The sequence below is a fragment of the Lepisma saccharinum genome, chromosome 27 (genome assembly GCF_977018435.1).
Source record: "Lepisma saccharinum chromosome 27, izLepSacc3.1, whole genome shotgun sequence".
NCBI classification, from domain to species: Eukaryota; Metazoa; Arthropoda; class Insecta; order Zygentoma; family Lepismatidae; genus Lepisma; species Lepisma saccharinum.
Genome location: NC_139255.1, coordinates 41041862 through 41064639, shown reverse-complemented (window position 1 = coordinate 41064639; position 22778 = coordinate 41041862). Strand labels below are relative to the sequence as shown.

The following is a 22778-nucleotide window of genomic DNA, read 5'->3' as shown; positions in this document are numbered from 1 at the left end:
AGACGCTAGACAGAATACTGTCTCAGAATCTGAACTCCGCGCAGGTAGAGGAGAAAGGAATTTGGGGAAGTGCGTTCAAGGTCAAATGACGTCACAACGTCACAACAAACAAAGAACCCGATTGACCAATCAGAACCGGTTTTTTCAAGGTTAACCAGTACGCAATAACAGGGGAAAGGTATGCAATACTGTCGGGCAGGGGAGGGATTCAACCAGACAACAAAGGATGTCTGGAAATGCGCAGCAAGGGTCAAATTTTTGAAGCTATGCGTCGCTTTTAGAACCGGTTTCCGCCGCCAATTAATATTCCGCTCAGGGTTGCCCCAAGGCACAGGACGCTTTAGCGCGGGTTTGGGGCTAGAACGCTTGCATGTCAGAACAGGTTTTTGTCTAAGTAAGCCAAGTTTGCCCAGAACACAAGAAAAAAAGAATTTTTGGATACCGAATTAGATTGGAGCGAGAACTTTAATTTCAACAAGGAGAAGGAAGCGTAAGGGTTTATTATCTGTACTAGGAAGAAGGGAGAGCTATCAGGGACTGGGCCTACAGTTTTCACTATTTGCTTTTATCACGGGGTAACAAACCTAGGACCCTTTGATTATTGATTTAGGTAGTAAATTTATGTTACTGTGTGCTATTTAACATAACATTGAGTTTATTTTTTTACCAAACTTTGACTTTATGTCAAATCTTTTACAAGTTTTTATGTATTTTTACCAAAACAACACTATTTATACTATTCAGGCAACATTTTTTATTAAATGTTGGACTCGCAAAGACATTTTTTCAACTTTTAACTTATTATTTTACAATTTTATGTTAATTTTTTTTACCAAAATAACACTATTTATTCAGGCAACATTTTTTATTAAATCTTGGACTCGCAAAGATATTTTTTCAACTAACTAACTAACTAACTAACTAACTCTCTAGCCTTCTTAAACCCGAAGGTTCATGGCTGCAGCAACACAGGCCTTCCATCTGTCCCTATCTTGAGCAAGATCTATATACTCTTTTCCATCCCTACCGATTTCCCTTAGGTCCATCTCAACGTTGTCCCTCCATCTTCGTCTTGGCCTTCCTACTGGTCTCTTACCATCAGGTTTCCCAACAAGAATCCTGAAAACTCCTCTTTCCTCTCCCATTCGTGCCACATGGCCTGCCCACCTAAGTCTTCTTGATTTAATTATTCTAATAATGTCTGGACATGAATACAAATTATGTAGTTCTAAATTATGTAACCTTCTCCACTCACCTGTCTCCTCATCCCTTTTAGGTCCAAATATTTTCCTAAGGATCCTATTTTCAAATACTCTCAATTTATGTTCCTCTTTCAATGTAAGGGACCAAGTTTCACACCCATATAATACTACAGGCAAAATTACGGTTTTGTATATTTTAACTTTTAGATTTTTAGATATTAAACGAGAAGACAAAAGTTTATGAAGAGAGAAGTAACATGCATTTCCTGAATTAAGCCTACTTTTTATTTCCTCTTTAATATAATTTTCATTTGTTAATATTACTCCTAAGTATTTGAATTTGGAAACTGGTTCAAACGAGTTGTTATCAATAATTAGATTTTGATTATTACCTAACACTTGGTTTCGGCCTGTAAGCATATATTTAGTTTTCTCTTTGTTAACTTCCAAACCTATCTCTTTAGCAGTTTTGAAAAATATTTTAGCATTATTCTTAATTGTATTCACATCATCCCCCAGTAAGTCTACATCATCTGCATATGCTAACAACTGAGTCACACCATTTAATTTTAGTCCTTCTTTAGTTTCGTTTACCTTCCTAACAGCATATTCTAAGGCAAAATTAAAGAGCAATGGAGATAATGCATCTCCTTGTTTTAACCCATCATGAATTGTAAATTTGTCAGACATATTAATACCCACACGAATTTTACTTTCTGTTTCACTGGTGCATATTTTTATCATACTAACAAGCTTCTTAGGTATTCCAAACTCTACTAATATATTATATAATTTATCTCTTTTGACCGAATCATATGCTTTTTTGAAATCAATGAATAGCTGATGGACATTTTGATTATATTCCCACTTTTTTTCAAGTGTCTGTCTGATGTGAAAAATTTGATCTGTAGTTGATCTGTTGCGTTTAAATCCACATTGATAATCACCTATAATTTTATTAGCATATGGGGTTAGTCTTGTTAAAAGAATGTTAGATAATATTTTATATGTTGTTGAGAGTAGAGAAATTCCACGGTAATTATTGCAGTTCATTTTATCACCTTTTTTAAACACAGGAACAATTATGGATTCTTTCCACTGTTGAGGGATTTCTTCTTTATTCCATATTAAACAAATTAATTTATGAATTTGACAAATTAATGAATTTCCACCATATTTAATTAACTCAGCTGGTATTAAATCAATGCCAGGTGCTTTGTTATTCATTAGCCTTTTAATAGCATCTTTAACTTCAGTCAAGTTAGGTTCTGGGACTAAAGGTTCTGCTGTGTGTACTTCATTCACTTCTGATTTATCTCCTACATGGACATTTAAAAGGTCATTAAAGTAGTTCTTCCATCTATTTAGAATATCGCTTGGGTCAGCTAGAAAATCACCGTCTTTATCTTTTATCAAGTTTACTTTAGGTTGCCACCCCTTTCTAAACTCATTTACACCTTTATATAAATCTCTGATATTTTTATTTTTGCTGTTTGTTTCAATTTCGTTAATTTTGCTTTTCAAGTAATCTATTTTTTTACTTCTAAACGTGCGGTTAACTTCTAGCTTTATTCTATTATAATTGTTTAGATTTGTATCATCAGAGTTATTTAACCACCTAAGTCTAGCCTGATTTCTTATTTCTATTAGATTATGACATTCATTATCAAACCATGGTTTACTTTTTCTCGGTTTATGGTATCCTATACTTTCTTTAGCTGCTGATTCTATTGCATTACGTATGTGCTCCCAATTCTTATTTACGTCTGTTTCATTTATATTTTCATCATCATTTAAATCCTGCAAAACATCAAATCTATTTGACAGTTTAATTTGGTAATCTTTCTTAATTCTTTCATCAGTAAACTTTCCTGTATCAAATGTTAGAACTTTTAGATTTTGTTGCTTATGACTTATCACTGAGAGTCTTTCTCTTAATTTAGCAATTACTAAAATAATGGTCAATGGCACAGTCAGCACCTCTATGTGTACGAACGTCAATTATACTAGTATGCCTTCTCTTATCAATGAGAATATGATCTATCTGATTATGAGTTTTACCATCTGGAGAAGACCAGGTATATTTATGGATATCTTTATGTTTAAAAGTGGTACTTTTCACAATTAAATTCTTTGAGGTTGCAAAATTAATCAATCTTATACCATTATCATTACTTAATTCATGAAGACTTTCTTTACCAATCGTGGGTTTAAATGTCTATTCTTTCCCAATCTGTGCATTACAGTCACCTAACAGAATTTTCATATCATACTGAGAAAATTTATCAAAGACCTGTTCTAACTCTGTATAAAAATCATCTTTAGTATTATCATCTTTATCTTCCGTTGGTGCATGTATGTTTATTAAAATAATTTTACACCACCTACCCTGTAAAACTGCATATGATATCCTATCATTAATAAATTCTATTGTTTTAAGAGCCGAGATAATTCTATTATTTATGAAAAAGCCTGTTCCAAAATTATGATTTTCAGTACCACCATAGAAAAAAGTATAATTTTTAGTTTTACAATTCCCTTCTCCTGGCCACCTAACTTCCTGGACAACTACTACATCTAATTTATACTTGACTATCTCATTAACTGTACACTGAAATGCCCCAGGCCGGTAAAGGCTCAGAACATTCCAGGTGCCTAATTTAATATTTTTCTTATTCCTAACGTAGATCTTATCCTTAGTCCAGGGACCTCCCAAAGTAGTCCCCACCCGGAGATCCGAACGGGGGACTATTTTACCTCCGGAATATTTTATATTTTTTCAACTTTTAACTTATTATTTTACAATTTTATGTTAATTTTTTTTACCAAAATAACACTATTTGTACTATTCAAGCAACATTTTTTATTAAATTTTGGACTCTCAAAAACATTTTTCAACTTTTAACTTATTATTTTACAACTTTATGTTAATTTTTACCAAAATAACACTATTTGTACTATTCAGACAACATTTTTTATTAAATGTTGGACTCTCAAAAACATTTTTTACCAAACTTTGACTTTATGTCAAATCTTTTACAACTTTATATTAATTTTTTACCAAAATAACACTATTTGTACTATTCAAGCAACATTTTTTATTAAATTTTGCACTCACAAAAACATTTTTCAATTTTTAACTTATTATTTTACAACTTTATGTTAATTTTTACCAAAATAACACTATTTGTACTATTCAGGCAACATTTTTTATTAAATTTTGGACTCACAAAGACATTTTTTTACAACTTTTTAACTTATTATTTACAATTTTATACCTATTTTTAACCTAAATAACACTATTTATACTATTAAGGAAAGACTTTTAGTTATATTTTCGACACACAAAGTGTGTGTTCTCAACTTCTATCTGTTTATTTCACAAGTTTAGGCTTATTATTACTCAAATAACACAATTCAATCTGTTCAGGAAAGACTTTTAGTTACATTTTCGACACACTAAGTGTGTGTTCTCAACTTCTATCTGTTTATTAGGCTTATTATTACTCAAATAACATTATTTATACTATTCAGGCAACATTTTTTTATTAAATTTTGGACTCAGAAAGATATTTTTACAACTTTTTAACTTATTATTTTACAAGTTTATACCTATTTTTAACCTAAATAACACTATTTACACTATTCAGGAAAGACTTTTAGTTACATTTTCGGCACACGAAGTGTGTGTTCTCAACTTTTATTTGTTTATTTCTCAAGTTTATCCTAATATTTACTCAAATAGCACGATTTGATCGTGTCTTTTATTACATTTTGGACACACACACACACACAAACACACACACAGAGAGAGAGAGAGAGAGAGAGAGAGAGAGAGATTTCCAACTTTACAGGATTATTCTCCAAGTTTACTCAAATAACACAATTTAAATGTGTTGTGAATTAGATTTTGTACACACGACGTGTGTTTTGTCAACTTTAACCCTTTCATTTTTAAGTTTATTTTACCAAAGTAAGACGGCTTAGTCTATTCAAGAAAGTTTTCAATTATATTTTGGATGCAAAAGTATATTTTGTCAAGTTCTACCCTTTTATTTTACAAGTTTAGGCTTATTTTTACTCAAATAACACAATTTCATCTATTTAGGCAACATTTTGTTTCTTATATTTTACTCACAAAGACATTTTTTTCAATTTTTAATGTATTATTTCACAAGTTTATGTAATTTTTTATTCTAATAACACAATTTTAACTATTCAGGCAACATTTTTTATTGCGATTTGGATTTACAAAGAGATTTTTTAAATTTTTGTATTAAATTTTCTATTTATTACGTTTTGTATTTCACATTCACTAATTTTTAAAGTTTTACTTTTTATTTTTATCTAAAAACTAAAGAAAAAAGTATTTTTAACTAAAAGTTATTTTATAGTTTTCTGTTTTCAGATTTCCACAATGCTATTTTTGGTTCTGTATTTCTATATTAGGATATTACAGTTCTAAGGTGTGTATAATATTTCAAAATATTTTCAGGGTGTATTTGTTAATGCATTTGGATGATAACTATTAGGTTTTTGGACGAACTAATGTTAAGAATATTTCAACCAATCAGAAAACGCGTCGGCTTTATTTCAACCAAACTTTCTTGAATAGACTAAGCCGTCTTACTTTGGTAAAATAAACTTAAAAATGAAAGGGTTAAAGTTGACAAAACACACGTCGTGTGTACAAAATCTAATTCACAACACATTTAAATTGTGTTATTTGAGTAAACTTGGAGAATAATCCTGTAAAGTTGGAAAAATCTCTCTCTCCCTCTCTCTCTCTCTCTCTCTCTCTCTCTCTCTCTCTCTCTCTCTCTGTGTGTGTGTGTGTGTGTGTGTGTGTGTGTGTCCAAAATGTAATAAAAGACACGATCAAATCGTGCTATTTGAGTAAATATTAAGCTAAACTTGAGAAATAAACAAATAAAAGTTGAGAACACACACTTCGTGTGCCGAAAATGTAACTAAAAGTCTTTCCTGAATAGTGTAAATAGTGTTATTTAGGTTAAAAATAGGTATAAACTTGTAAAATAATAAGTTAAAAAGTTGTAAAAATATCTTTCTGAGTCCAAAATTTAATAAAAAAATGTTGCCTGAATAGTATAAATAATGTTATTTGAGTAATAATAAGCCTAATAAACAGATAGAAGTTGAGAACACACACTTAGTGTGTCGAAAATGTAACTAAAAGTCTTTCCTGAACAGATTGAATTGTGTTATTTGAGTAATAATAAGCCTAAACTTGTGAAATAAACAGATAGAAGTTGAGAACACACACTTTGTGTGTCGAAAATATAACTAAAAGTCTTTCCTTAATAGTATAAATAGTGTTATTTAGGTTAAAAATAGGTATAAAATTGTAAATAATAAGTTAAAAAGTTGTAAAAAAATGTCTTTGTGAGTCCAAAATTTAATAAAAAATGTTGCCTGAATAGTACAAATAGTGTTATTTTGGTAAAAATTAACATAAAGTTGTAAAATAATAAGTTAAAAATTGAAAAATGTTTTTGTGAGTGCAAAATTTAATAAAAAATGTTGCTTGAATAGTACAAATAGTGTTATTTTGGTAAAAAATTAATATAAAGTTGTAAAAGATTTGACATAAAGTCAAAGTTTGGTAAAAAATGTTTTTGAGAGTCCAACATTTAATAAAAAATGTTGTCTGAATAGTACAAATAGTGTTATTTTGGTAAAAATTAACATAAAGTTGTAAAATAATAAGTTAAAAGTTGAAAAATGTTTTTGTGAGTCCAAAATTTAATAAAAAATGTTGCTTGAATAGTACAAATAGTGTTATTTTGGTAAAAAAAATTAACATAAAATTGTAAAATAATAAGTTAAAAGTTGAAAAAATATCTTTGCGAGTCCAAGATTTAATAAAAAATGTTGCCTGAATAAATAGTGTTATATTGGTAAAAAAAATTAACATAAAATTGTAAAATAATAAGTTAAAAGTTGAAAAAATGTCTTTGCGAGTCCAACATTTAATAAAAAATGTTGCCTGAATAGTATAAATAGTGTTGTTTTGGTAAAAATACATAAAAACTTGTAAAAGATTTGACATAAAGTCAAAGTTTGGTAAAAAAATAAACTCAATGTTATGTTAAATAGCACACAGTAACATAAATTTACTACCTAAATCAATAATCAAAGGGTCCTAGGTTTGTTACCCCGTGATAAAAGCAAATAGTGAAAACTGTAGGCCCAGTCCCTGATAGCTCTCCCTTCTTCCTAGTACAGATAATAAACCCTTACGCTTCCTTCAGCTGAACAGCACCAGCGAATCACGGACGTGCGGCGTTCCCTAGTTCAGAACCTGTTTCACCTCGCTACTAAATCGTGTACCTGCCCGTCGGATATAAATAGATTATTTCAAGTGTCAGTAGTTCAACAAATGGAAAGATAATGAATTTGCGAGTATGTACGAAAAACAAGCGTGATTGTAACATATACCGTTCCCTCTGTAGAAGCAATGTTATTATAAACATTGCCCACGAGACGAGACGAGACGAGACTTTGGTCTGTCTCGTCTCGTCTCGTGGAAATGCTGTCTCATCTCGTGTCTCGTCTCGAAAATATTCGTTTGTCCCGTCTCGTGTCTCGTCTCGAAGGGTTCTGTCTCGTCTCGTCTCGTAAAATTAATGCAGGATATTATACCACAAAAGTTATAACTGGGAGACATCACAAAATATTATTCTCGAAAATGGGTTAAACCTGTAATCACTTTGCTCACTGTAGCTATAGTGAGAACAAATATCATTCCTTAATCATAAGAACATGAGTATATCAAATAAAGTTTGTTGATTATCAATAGCTAGATAATGAATAGAATCTGCCTTGCTTTTCTAGCTCCCATCCACTCTTTATCCATCGTACACGCAGGGAGCTTTCAGACAGAAGGAACACGCGACAGGCGACAAGCCACACGGGGGTTTACACTGAAGTGACAAGCGACAGGATCCCCTTCCGTTCCGTCTATGATAAAAGTATTCACCGCACGGACAGTACCAACAGATCGAGGCGATTCTACGCTCGATATTAAGAAAACGACCCAATTTGAGCGACACGGAAGCGACAAGAGACACGTGGTGCTTCGATTCGGAAGGTTACGTTTACTGAGGGTTCGTATCCAAGCGAAACATGTTTCTTGCTTGTCGCTTCTCTCCTGTGGCTTGTTCAATGTGAAAATCGACACGGAAGTGTCACACTGAAGCAACGAACGACAGGGACACTTCAGTTTATAAGCAAGCATTCATCGCGCATGCGCGGATAGCAACCCTCGCGACTATATACACGGTATCCAGAAAACGGCCTAAGCAGAACAATAAGCAAGCGACAAGCGAGACGTGGAGTTTCAGTTCGAAGAGTTTCCTGTGAGGAAGATTTCTTCACACCAAAGTTACAGGCGACAAGCGAACTTTCAGTAGTCAATGCAACCTTTCGAACAGATGTCTTGTCGCCTTGGTCCGTTGTTCACGGTTGCGGGGTGAATGTTTTCCTTCAAACTGAAGGGGATTGTGTCGCTTGGGTGTGAATTATACGTGTCGCTTGTCGCTTCGGTGTGAAATTTCCACAAGATACCTTTCAGGTTGAAGCGACAGGCGACAAGCGACACAGGGTTTTCGCACCAAAGCAACAAGCGACACGCTCCTTTAGGGAGATTTCAGACCGGAGCGACAAGCGACACGCGACACATGTTGCTTCGGAACAAGCCAATCAACAGCAACGTTTCACAGCGTAGGAGCATGGCAGGCCGCACAAACCTGCGTTCGATTGGTGAAATCCTGAAGCGACATGTGTTACGGGTCGCGTGTCGCTTCGATGTGAAATCTCCCTTAGTCTATAAGCAAGCTTTCACTGTGAATTCACTACCAACAGACAGAGGCGCTACACAATACACGCTATGAACGACACGCAAGCGACAAAGCAACACGTGCCGCTTGCCGGTCTAGTCGCTTCCGTTCGGAAGGTTGCATTTATTACTGTGGGTTCATTTCCAAGCGACACTTGTTGCTGTCGCATGTCACTTATTACTCCTATGACTTCAGGCAATTTTATTCGTTACGTCAAAGCAGAGTATCTAATTGAATTAGCTTTTACTAGGTTTTTAGAGCCGCTGTGGTGTAGTCGTTAGGGCGTCTGACTGTCAGGCGGGAGACCCGAGTTCGATTCCCGGGGTGGGTGAATAAAGGTCGGAATTATTCCGCATTGTCCCCGCATAAAGCAGCTCCGGGGCTCAACAGCTTCATATCAATGGGTGCATGGGAGCAATCCTGGAGGGCAAAAGCGGCCGGAGTGTGATGCTGATCACTTCCCCTCCAAAATGACCTTTCCCCCACATCCCGTAAATGTGCCTTCATGGCACTGTATTATATACACTTGGAACTTTACCTTTACCTAGGTTTTTAGTGCGAAATCTTTGGAGTTTGCAACCAGCACTCGAAGCTGCTGTGAATTTTTTTGCACATCGTTAGCACAGGAAAGCACACTATTTATTTTAATAAGCACGCAAATATTAATCAAGATATTAAGGAGTTTATTGTGGCGATTCTGGCTTGATATCAAGATAAAATCGCCACAAATCAAAAAAATATTTTTGAGCAACCAAATTGTACTATCTTTTAGGCATTTGTTAGCACACGAAAGCACACTATTTATTTTAATAAGCACACAAATATTAACCAAGATGTTAAGGAGTTTATTGTGACGATTCTGGCTTGATATCACAAATCAAAAAATTATTTTTGAGCAACCAAATTGTACTATCTTTTAGGCATTCGTTAGCACACGAAAGCACACTATTTATTTTAATAAGCACACAAATATTAACCAAGATATTAAGGAGTTTATTGTGGCGATTCTGGCTTGATATCAAGATAAAATCGCCACAAATCAAAAAAATATTTTTGAGCAACCAAATTATACTATCTTTTAGGCATTCGTTAGCACACGAAAGCACACTATTTATTTTAATAAGCACACAAATATTAACCAAGATATTAAGGAGTTTATTGTGGCGATTCTGGCTTGATATCAAGATAAAATCGCCACAAATCAAAAAATTATTTTTGAGCAAACAAATTGTACTATCTTTTAGGCATTCGTTAGCACACGAAAGCACTCTATTGATTTTAATAAGCTCACAAATATTAATCAAGATATTAAGGAGTTTATTGTGGCGATTCTGGCTTGATATCAAGATAAAATCGCCACAAATCAAAAAAATATTTTTGAGCAACCAAATTATACTATCTTTTAGGCATTCGTTAGCACACGAAAGCACACTATTTATTTTAATAAGCACACAAATATTAATCAAGATATTAAGGAGTTTATTGTGGCAATTCTGGCTTGATATCAAGCCAGAATCGCCACAAATCAAAAAATTATTTTTGAGCTACCAAATTGTACTATCTTTTAGGCATTCGTTAGCACACGAAAGCACACTATTTATTTTAATAAGCGCACAAATATTAACCAATATATTAAGGAGTTTATTGTGGCGATTCTGGATTGATATCAAGATAAAATCGCCACAAATCAAAAAAAAATAAAAATATTTTCGAGCAACCAAATTGTACTATCTTTTTGGCATTTTCTTCGTAGGAAGTGTACATACGAATTATGTGCCTTTGATAATTATATATATATATATATGTACAAATGCATTCTAAGTTTGTTAAGATAGTCTGCAATATAAAATTTGTGGAACGGTTAGGATGATGTGTTGTTTGTGTCTTCTATAACTTTGTTATCCACTGCATTATATTTTTACCCATTTGTCTTGGCCAATCCAGCGCGATAAGAAACGAAGCAGCCTGTATGTAGAACGAGGTGCGTGTAGTACTTCCTCCCGCCAGGCTGTAATTCTCGGCTCCACCGCTGTTGTCTGGTTGGTTTACTGCGTATACCCCGCTCCCCACTTCCCTTGCCAGCATGTAGAGCACCGCCGTAAGAGTAAACAAGAGCTTGTCAAGCAGCACACTTTTATTTATTTCTTCTCTCATTCCTGAACCATGTCCACCCCCCCCCCCCACCCCCGTTCTTTGTTCCCTTCCAAATTGTTGTAACTCGCCTTACACCACTTCCTTGCTATTCCTTTGTGCGACAAACAATACCATTCTTTTCTATATCCATTATGTGTCACTATTTGATTTTGTACTGATGTGTCCATCCATCTTACCGAATCCCACACCCCCCCCTAGATATCATTTTTTCTATTTTATCATATTATTTCTAGTGCCCAAATGTGTACGTGTTCCTCTTTTGTTTCCAGCACTTGCTTCTTAACGCAGTGAGCTACGTTGTAGCTTATTTTTGCTTGCACTGTGTGTGTGTGTGTGTAAAGTCGGCTTTTTTGAATGGACTGGGTTTTTTTTTCGATAAAAAGCTGGCTTGAAATTTTGCAAAGTTTACCAATTGTGGCTAACCTATTTCACTTGCAGTGTTCGAAGAGTTTAGAGGGGCAGTGACTACCTCCGGATCGTTTTGCGCAAGAATGAATGGAAGAGAGCTCTTGGGGTAGCAGATAGTTGCCAGATTTAAGGTATTCTGAGGAAATTTCTGTAGGAAGATACAGGGATTTTGCAAGTTAAGATAGCTGGGACGCGAGGCTAAAGTCTGGGCAAATTCGTTACGGACAACGTGTGACGAATTAGGATTTTTCGAGGGGAGAATCTTGCAGATCTTTATTCATGTAATAGAAGCTGTTTTGGATTTCCAAAGAAAATGCTTTATTCCGAAGCCGTCTCGTCTCGTCCCATCTCGAATTTTAGAAAGGCTGTCCCGTCTCGTGGGCAACACTATTATAAACGTATTTGCATTGTATCGTTTTTGCTCTCCCTTCGTTCCTGTTGTATTCTGAAACTTTCCGATTAGCGAAGGGAACAGGGCACTTTCGTTCTCAGTGATGGTAAAGAAGAAGTTGACGAAGAGGATACCGTCACTGCTCATTTTTTCCGTGTGATTAGTGGGTGTGTGCAGCATGTCGTTGAGTAAACCAAGTGGTAGTGGTAGCGAGAGAAGAGAAAAAATACAGTGTTGTACGAAGGTGATTTTTCAGGTGTACAATTTTTTAAAAAAAAATGTTCGAGTGAAGAAGAGAGAAGTAAAATTGACTTTAAGAAGTGCCAGGCTCTGACAGCTCAAGCGTGTGGTGTGAATCAAGCTACCGTTTCTCGGATATGTTCGGGGGCAAAACAATGTGGATCTGGGCCTGCTCCAATGTTTCAATCACCTGGAAAGCACATTAACGTACCGAAAAGAACGTCAAACTTAGATGACTTTGAAAAAGACGTAGTTCGTAGAACCGTCTTTGAATTTTACGATCATGGCGAATTTCCTTCTGCCAAAAATATAACGTACTCTTTACGGGACAAAATATCTTACAAAGGCTCTACAACTTCCACCTTGAGAATATTGAAACAATCAGGCTCCAAGTACAGGGAAACCAACGACGGTCGTAAATTTCTGATGGAGAGAAGTGACATTGTTACGTCAAGGGTAAAATTCCTTCGTATCTAATGTTCCGTGCTCTCCGTGACAATGTGTATCGCTCAACCACGCTGTCTCTTTTCCATGTGAGATCTCGACATGGCACCGCTGCAGTGCGCTGCTATTGGCTATCGCCATATGCAGGAGATTTGACGCGCACTCTAGAAGAAAGTACCCAAGTTAAATGCGGTGGGTATATTCCGCAAAAGCAATAATAATAATGTTACGGCGAAGACCTGATGAGTGGACCTGATGAGTGGACCTGATGAGTGGACCTGTTTTTTTTTATTATTTATTATTATTATTTGTGTTTACATTGTGTTTGAAATATTACCGTATTTTTTCGAATCCACGACGCCGTCGAGGGATTCCCTGATGGTGTAGTGGTAACGTCGTCGCCTTGAAATCAAAGAGTCTTGCATTCGATACCCGATGAAGGCACATAGTGGTTCGGATTCCACTTTAAACTGTAGATCCTGTCTCGATCTGTGCGTGAAGTGGGACTCTCAAACAAACAAGACACCATCGAATCCAAGACGCACCTAAATTTTGAAAGTCCATAAACCGAAAAAATGCGCCTTGCATTCGAAGAAATATGGTATACTGGTGTAAATACGTGGACTTCCTGTCGTGGTGCTTCATTGTGACATGGGGAGGGATGGATATAGGGTTTCACACATTCTCAATCTCGGCAATGCAGGGCTGGACGTAATGTGATCAGCATCATGTTCCGGTCGTTGTGTGATTCAGGTTGCCTGACCAAAAATGTTGGTCGCTAGTTCATGTTTGAAGTTCATTTTCCTTTTCTAAGTTCTACACAACGGCTCGTTTAAATTCAGTGGCCGCCTTAAGAAAGCATGTTGAGATTCGAATCCTGGCTTAGGCATGGGTTTTCCTTTATGAGTACCCTTTCGCCTAATCATCACTCATCCTCACCGTGTCAGTGATCAGAACGCCACATTTTGAAAGTTGCTTTGCTACAGCATCAGCTACATTTCCCAAAACGCAGCTTCACTGCAAGTACTACGGTGTCCTATTAGCAGTTGTACTTACTAGATATTAGGTTCCAATATTTATTATCAATTTATCATGATACCGTCCTTCGATATACAGGGATTAGCATAATTAGCTGACGGTTTTAAAGTTGCAGAAATAAAACGAACACGTTTCACTAGAGCATATGATGTAAATGGAATAAATTCTACACTTCTTGGATTAATTCAAGAAACAAAAGTAATCAATCTGTTCACTTATTGGATATAAATTCACAGAACACAAACACACACAAACTGATACTAACAAAAAATAATGTCTTTCATGTGGTCGCCTTGCGAAATTAAAAGCCTCAAAAGATTGTGTAATAAGTAATCGAACTCGTTCTTAGATATTGCCAATTCCATTTTACGTGAGAGATATGAACGTAAGATAGTTGCATTATTTTGTACACTACTGCCAGCAAAGATAATAAACACATTTGATAAGAGAACAATTACGTTGGTCATGATCCAGGTGTAGCTAAATATTTGATCTTTCTTATTAAGCTATTATAGATTATTTTCAGCAATTGTTGATAAACACACTCAAGCTATCAGCTGTTTTAAACAGTGTTACCACCCAGTAACTTCAGCAAAAGTTTGTAACTTTTTTAACTTGCAGTTTAGTTACATTCTGAATATTGTATTGAATATACACTCATGTTTCCTGTACTGAAATGAATAAATATAAATACATTCTCTGCTCAGATGATTAGAAATTAGTAGGGTAAAACCACGAACCAATTGCCACCACCCTCTCTGATTTTGACCAAATTTGAGGAATTTGCTCGCTCAAGTCCTCTGAGCATGTTTATAAATTTCGTGTGAGGAAAGTGCAACCATCTCCGAATTACGATGTTTTGAAAATTTCAGATTTTTTAAAAACGAGTTATGCTTTTTCGATGTTCAGCTCTGCTTCCAAATTATATACAGAAATAGCAAAGCACTCACTCATGTTGTAGTTCTTAGAGCTGTTCACATTATGCCAGTACCAGATTTCCAAAATTTGAAAATTTTTGAAATTTTGAACACATTATTCTCTAAAATTATCCGTCATGGATGTTATTTTTTTTTTTTTTAATTTTGTAGCTAAGACAACCCTTCAATACATTCATCGGATTTGATTAATGCAATTTTTTGTTAGAGGAGTAATTTTTAGAAATATGTGCAGTGTATCCCAAAGATTCGATGATTATACATATAAAATATGCAGTAATACTAATAATTATCGCCATGGTCCAGTCAACACGGAATTTGGCTGTCACGCCAGAGATGCGGGTTCGATTCCCCGGGTGCGTGATCTCAGGTGGAAATTTCCAGCAATTTTCCTGTATAAAGCTGCTCTGGGGTTTACCCAGCCTCTAATCAATGGATACCTGGTGGCTGAGTAAAGGTGAATGGAGCGCGGTGCTGATCACCATTTCCACTACTACCACCGAGACCAAAAAAAGTGCGGTGTTTAACCTCCACACTTCGTATGTGCCTTCATCGCATGGTGTAAAGCACAGAGGATAGCTTTAATGCAGCCAATGAACTTCGACAAAATAGTTTCAACTGTACTGAATTGATTAGTTTCAAGCATGTAAAGTCACGGACACTTCTGGATTGTAACGATACCATTAAGGCGAGGAGTTACAGTTACGCATTTATTTTAATATCGTCGGAATGGGCAATGCTACTGAAGAAAAACTTAGGGGTACAAGAGAGTATGAATTTCTCCACATGTGGCAGGTCGAAGCGTTTTTCAAAGTTGATTATTAAGCTAGATACAACCTGTAAAAAATATGACGAATAAGAATTTTCGGAATCCCATGTATTCCTTATGGGGAATCAACTTCAACATCAAGTTATGGCTAATCAAATGGGAGCTTCGACTTTTCTGCTGGGCAATCACTTCTTCAAACTGGCCTCTTTCCGTTGATATCATTTTCTATTCCATCGGAAGTTTGATATTCCCAAGATAACAAATAAAAAAATACTCCCATATGCCCAATGAATTTCTCCTTGCCTCCTGGCAGTGTTGCCAAACCTGGTGCACATAAAGGATCTAAATTTCACCTTAAATGGAGTTAAAACTGACTTTCGAGGAGCTAGATTTACTAAGAGCTTCCTAGAGTAATGTTAGTTGTCAAAGGGGTGGGGCGCTGCTATTACCGTTAACTCTAAATTGATGACAATTTATTCTTGGTTTTCACCATCTAGATCCGGCGGCATCACTCATCTCATGGTCGTACGAAATCGAAAATAAAGGATTCCCTGATAACAATATTATGCCAATTTCATGTCAACACGGCGCTATAAAAAAAAGTAGCTGGGGATATAAGAGGGGGTGGGGCGACGCAGCCAATATCACGTGACGTGCAAAATGTATACTCATGGCAAAAGTTGGTCTATGTGGGCCGGAACCAGTAATAGTAACATAGTGAGGCACGGGGGCGAGCGCCCCAGTTCACAGTCAAACTAGTACACGAAAGAGCCAGATCTGGCTCCAAGAGAGCTAAGTTGGCAACACTGACTCGGAGGGAAAAGCCGGGCGGAGACTGTCCCGCATGCCCTTAACTTTCAATGTAATCGTTACGACCCAGATTTGTCTGTGACTGTATATATATTCATGAAGCAGTGGAAGGTGGTTTTGTGGATTTATGTAAAATCCCTGCTCCAGTAAAGAGTATGCTCTACATGGACATAAAGGGTAGTCATTCTGTCATCTGAATGTTGAACATCTTCCCAAATCAATGTAAAACACGTAAAAAAAGTACAGTCTCCCCCCCACCCAGTTTTTTCCACTTTTGTCCCCGCACTATGATAAACCTTATGTACCAAGGGAACGTAAACTGCCTTTGCCCCCCTAGTTTTGGCACCTTGCACCCCTCCCCCCAGTTTCGGAACCCAATCGCCGCCACTGCAAAACGATATTAAAATTCAACCTTAGATAATTTCGTCACAAATTTAATATTGTTGTAAATATCTTTCCGAATAAGTTGTACGTACTTTAAAATGAACAGTGCTCAAGTAATGGTCCCAAATCTGAAGTTATAAACACCAAGTCTGCAACACTATTTCCACGTGCGATGAACTCCACTTACCTTCACTCGGTGGTTTAATATCCTGCTCGTCGACCGATGTACACAACTTGCAGACTTGAACTGTTATGTTGATGTGACGCTCAAGGCAAAGAAATGCCAGACGATCTTCGACAATCGTAGTCACGTGACATTCGCAGGCTTAAGTGTGCACACCAATAGTGAAGTCCACCTGCTTACGAGTCTGCGGGATTCCCCCACACAGATATCGTTTCATTTTTATAAGCCTTACTTTTCCTTTTTGCATAAGACAATAAGAAGTACATGTGGTTGCTTCAAGACACACTGAATGTATGTAGTTTTTATATTCGAGCCGGCCCCCGTGGCGGAGTGGTTAGTACATCGCGCTACGACGTCAGGGGTCCCGGGTTCTAATCCCGACCTGGGCATGGATGTTTGTGAGTGTCCATTCATCATATTATCACTCATCCCCATCTTCGCAAATTAGCCAAAAGTGGCACAAAAAGCGAAGTAAAATATAGCAAATCAATCAATCAATTAATAATCGACTTATCACCGTGCACAATTGTAGTTTGGGATCGGTAAGGCTCTTTCTGCCGTACCAGACCCCCTTTCCCCAATCCTCAAGAGAGCAGATAAGGGATTTTCATATCTGCCTTGCTATGAAAATACATATGTCGTATGGAGGTATAGAGCCAACACATTCTCGATCTCAGTCACAGTGGAGGTGATGGGATCAGCAACAGGCTTGAGCTGCCTATCCCCCTTCTTCTCCTTTAGATTATATTTGTTATTTGGCGTCGCTTTTCTGCGACTTTTAAGTAATCGCGATGATGAGTATGAGCGATGATATGAAACTGATGAATGAACACTCACAAAGAACACCAATGCCCAGGCCGGGATTCGAACTCGGGACCCCTGGCGTCCTAGCACGCAGCGATAACCACTCAGACTCGGAGGTCGGCCACTCTTCCTTGAGCCTCCCCTGATTAAAGTTTGAATAAACTCCTGAATATTGCTTTATAGGTACAATAGCATTGTCGGAAAAAAATTTCACCTGAAATCCCACACATTATTATTTTTCTTTTTGCGACGGCTGCAAGAAAACAGGTATAGTTTCTTACAACCTTTTGACAATTATTTCTGCCTATCTCAATATTTCACTCATTGGGGGCATTCCACGAAAAGTGGTCCTACTCCATGTAAATAACAAAATGAATTAATAAGGAAGTTATTATTGTTTTTGTCTTTTTGCATTAAGGTTTAGATGTTTGTTAATGCATATAATTTACACATTTCACCAATAAAAGCTACTGGCACCTGCAGCCTATGTGTTTCACAGACAAATGAAGTCAAAATATACTAGTTACTACATTTTTAAAGCGTCTCACACGTAAGGTACCTTTTTGTTAGCAGACACCATTAAGTATTTCATAATTCTATGAAATCAGTTCATTATGAATATTTTAATCCAATCTAGAACGTTAAATTCTGTGTGTAAGATGTCACACACGTAACGCTGGAATACCCTCATTCCATTTTTAACACGACAAACCCAAACATCCATACCTTAAACATGATTCGAACCTGGAACCCCTGGCGTCGTAGCGTACTGGAACAAGACAAAAATTACTTTTACGTCAGTTTTTGAACATTTATTGAAGGAGCTGGTGTGAATTATAGTCTGGAGGCTACAGTCAAGATTTTAACAAAATTGTACATTTTATATTCGTAAGTATGAAACTTGGCAGGGTGTTGTTCATACCTAATTAGCGATATTAACCGTTGTAGCCTTCTGTGCAATGCACTTTGAGCCATCATATTGTAAAATGCCGGCCACAAGCAGTTTTTAGCCTGAATATGTTCAATGAATGATCCGATTGTGACTTTTTTTGTTGTTTTAAAGCTCTTTTTAAGACAAAACTTTCATATTATTCTCTAGATCGTCAGGATTCCACACAATTTTTAAAAATTAAAACTTAGGTCTCAAAAACATTTCTGCATTCAATAATCTCACTTTCAGACCCGAAATAAAAGAAAAAAACTTCATAAGCTTTCCATTGATATACTGGAAGTCATATTTTGGTTTGTAACAGAACAACATTCATCAAGGTCCAACTAACTGACCTAGGACAACAAGCAGCTATTTGACTCGTTCGTTGGATTCCTTCCTGAGTTATGTAGCCAGAACCAATTTCCGAAATTTGGAATGATTGTGCGCAGTACATTATGTTCGACTAACCTTAACGTATGGTAAACAAAATGCACAAAGCTTGCAACCCTGCGGAACTAGCAATACTGAACACTGGCACACCATTTGAGCTGTGTAGGATCGTACGTCTACCAGTTATGTAGTGTGAAGAGCAAGAGAAGGTTGGTGTAAAAACAAGTCAGTATGGAGCTGAAAGAAGACGACCATCGCAAAATGATAGTGCAATATTGGACAGAGAATCGTGATGTTCGAAAGTCCGAGCTCGTGAAACATTTTCAACGTGTAGGATTTTCCCGTCGTACGGTTTATAATATTGTGTCACAATTGGAGAAGGGAATCAATGTGGAAAGAAAGCCGGGCAGTGGACGGAAGTCGAAGTTAAATGAACCCAGAGTGTTGCAACAACTGCGCCGCGTTACTGCAGGTAAGGTGGCAAAATCCTGCTGTGAGCTTGGTAGGAGGTTTCAGTGTGATAAAAATACAGTTTAAAAATCATTACAGAAAATGGGGATAAGGAGATATAAACGAAAAAGTATGCCAAATGTGACGGAGCAACAAGTTGTTGTCCAGAAACAGCGTTTACGAACCCTTGTGACAAATGATGTGATTTGTATCATGGACGATGCGACCTATTTCACCCTAGATGGCAACGAGTGGCAGCCGAAAACCTACTATGATCCTGGAACTGCTGCTGTGCCCGATCCAGTGCGTTTTGCTGCCAAAATCAAATTCCCACAGAAGGTGTTGCTATGGCTTGCCTGAGAAAGGACTGCCGAAACCTCAGTTTTTCAAGGCTGGCCTTGCACTCAACGCCGACCGGTATGTAAAGTTCTGTTTGCCTAAAGTGAAGCAGTTTATCAATGAATACCATCGTGGGGACAATGTTGTTTTTTGGCCAGATTTAGCCAGCTGCCATTACGCTGCACAAAGTCTTGCGGCCATGGAGCACTTAGGTATCCCTTACATATCCAAAGAACAGAATCCCCCTAATGTTCCCCAACTGCGGCCCATTGAAAATTTCTGGGCAAATTTAAAGCGGATGGTGTATGCCATCAACCACGAACGTTGCAACCCTCATCCAACGGATCCGCAGATGCTTGCGCGATGTTGATACATCAACATTTGCTTCATCTATGCAGAAAGTGTCCCAAAATTGTCGCAAGGCCAGCAGACTCGGTGTGAATGTGTCTGTTCATTGATGTTCAGATACCATCCTTGTATACCAACCAGTACACGAAATACATCTGTGAGTTTTTGCCCTTGCGTTTTATTTTTGTGTAAATTTTTTTCACCATACGTTAGTTGTATCAGAACAGCCTTGAACCATCTCAGAAACATCTAATTATCTTTGGAAATCTTTCGATGAGATACACGTTGCTGCCATTCCAATCCTTTCTTTGGCGATGATTGCCTGAAGTTTTCACCATTTCCTTGTTGCCAATGCCGTTGAGATGACTGAGGAGTGAATGTCCTTCAAACAGTGCGTCGTGGTCCACCTCGTCCTCGAAGTTCGACTCGAGGTTCTCTTCGATGCCACGTGTTCAAGAATACAATCAACGTACAATGTCTCAGGCCACGAGCACGACTTACACTTCACATTTATTCCTACCCTTTTCTCAGTTCCAATTGCGTTCCATTTCTCACTGTAAGTTTTTCATTACGCGACTACATACTCGTATAACTTTCTTTTAACATTTGGGCCTGTCCATGGTGCCGGACGCTACATTCGCAAGTGTTTATGTCTCGTTTTTCTTGCATATTATCAGTACCCATATTGAAAATTGTCCTTATTGTAATATGGTTGAACAGAAGGTAAAATATACAACATTTTGGAATATTAGAATTTAAAATTTGAGCAAATATACAACGTAAAACAGATCATTTTATTTTAGTGCCGGATGCTACACAGAGAATTTTGTTTTTTCTTACTTTTGAACTTTGAGCAGTTTTTCTGTGAATCTTTTTATGCAAGAAACATAATTGCTGTACAGAAATATGAACATAGTGGTATAAAAGTTCTTCCACCTGTTTTTGTGCTTTAAAACATTTCTGTTTTTTATATATTGTCACTTATATGTCGGTGCCGGAATAACATAAAAGTGCCGGATGTTACATTGTGCAATACCTTTATTAATTCAAACGTTACTAAATGTGTGTACACATATATGCATAGACTACAGTGTAAAATAAAAATATGCAAGTTATACTTGAGAAATAGAAAAAATAATTAATTTTGGTTACATATTTTGCGTTAGATATACACTTAAACAGAAACCCGTGTTCTTGTGACATGTACACATTAATTATTGTGATGCCTCACTTTCTAATGTTTTAGGCTACTGAAAATTCAAACATTCAGGCAAGTCTTCAAAAAAATACTGTCCTCTAATTTCAGTGGGTGTTTGAAATGTTTGAATTATCATATGTTTAGAAACAATGTCACTGTCATCTGTGCTAGGAAACACAAAGTAGATATTTCTTCCACATTTTTTCCTCAGAAATTTTACTTTCACATTCCCATTTGCAAGCACTTGTATAACATGGCCCATAAATACCTTGTCAGCATTTTTAAATTTATATTTTACAGCAACAAATTCACCATTTTGTAAATTTTTCACTTCAGAATTTGTACTAAGTTCTGATGATGTATGCCTAACTGCGTCTATGGCTTTCCCCTGTGTGAGTGACCACTTATCCCCATTACTTATCTGATCATGTGTTTTCAGAAGGATAGTGCTGTTGGATAATGCTTCAATTACATGATAAGATTGTGTTGCTGGTACTGTATAAATGTCCCTGTAACATTCATCTAACTGCACTTTATTGTCTGCAATAGTTTTTTCAGTTACTAAAATGCAAGAAATATTAGGGCAAACTTTTGATGTCAAAAGTGCAAATATTTCTGCTGAGCTGAACTACTTCACCCATACCACCCTTAACAGCATTCCACACTTGTCTTTTCATCAAACCACCTACCGGTACCCCATCTACAGCTCCTTTACCGTGGCTTGTTGGGAAAAAATACCATGAAAAATTGAGGGAAAATTTTTGTTTCAAAAGTGTTATATTAAGAAAGTTAAATTTACTCTTAAACTGTGATGCTGCTCCATCTGAAAAAAAAATATATGTTTTCTACATCTGGCACAGTTTTAATCACTTCTTCACATATGTAACACAAGAACGTATACACAGCATACTTGTCATAGTTTAAATTGTCACTGAAAATGCAGTATGATGATGATTTGGTTCCACACCAGGTCACAACAGTAAAAAGTGTGATCTGGGTTTGATTCCAATGTGCACTTTGAATCTCATTTTGATATTGTGCAGTATAGTTTTCAGAGAAATGTACCTGAACAACAACTTGACCACTTTCTTTTTTAAAAAGTTCAAATGCTTTGCTTTGTGTTCTCTTAATGAATACATGTCTCAGAAACTGTGGCATGTCATTTAGAAGTAGTGAAATCAATAGAATCACTGTGTTCAACTTTAACTGTTCTGCCCTCTAATAAAACTTCCCAGGAGTGCCATGTTACCAACTCGCTTTCATCATTATAAAAAATAGAAAGAAATCAGGACTAGATGTAATCTTGAGGTTTTTTGTTATCAGTTTGTGTATTTCCATAACAAAATTCAGTGCTGTACTAAAATTGCATTTCATGTGGTCCTAAGATAAAAATTGGGAAACTAGTTTTTCCTATGACAGAGACAAGTGTAATTTACCCAAAATTGCACAAATTGATACTTAGGCCTAAACAAATGATGTAATATAGCAATCTGAAATGAA

General features: G+C 36.4%; 1 protein-coding gene across 1 annotated transcript in view; it reads right to left on the bottom strand.

Annotated features, from left to right (window-relative positions):
- Positions 1 to 16898, bottom strand: part of LOC145980418 (b(0,+)-type amino acid transporter 1-like) — a 143045-nt gene extending 126147 nt beyond the window's left edge. The window contains exon 1 of the mRNA XM_083113500.1: positions 16822 to 16898. The gene's annotated coding sequence lies outside the window, so the exon portion shown is untranslated. The remainder of the gene's footprint in view (positions 1 to 16821) is intronic.
- Positions 16899 to 22778: the final 5880 nt, after the last annotated feature.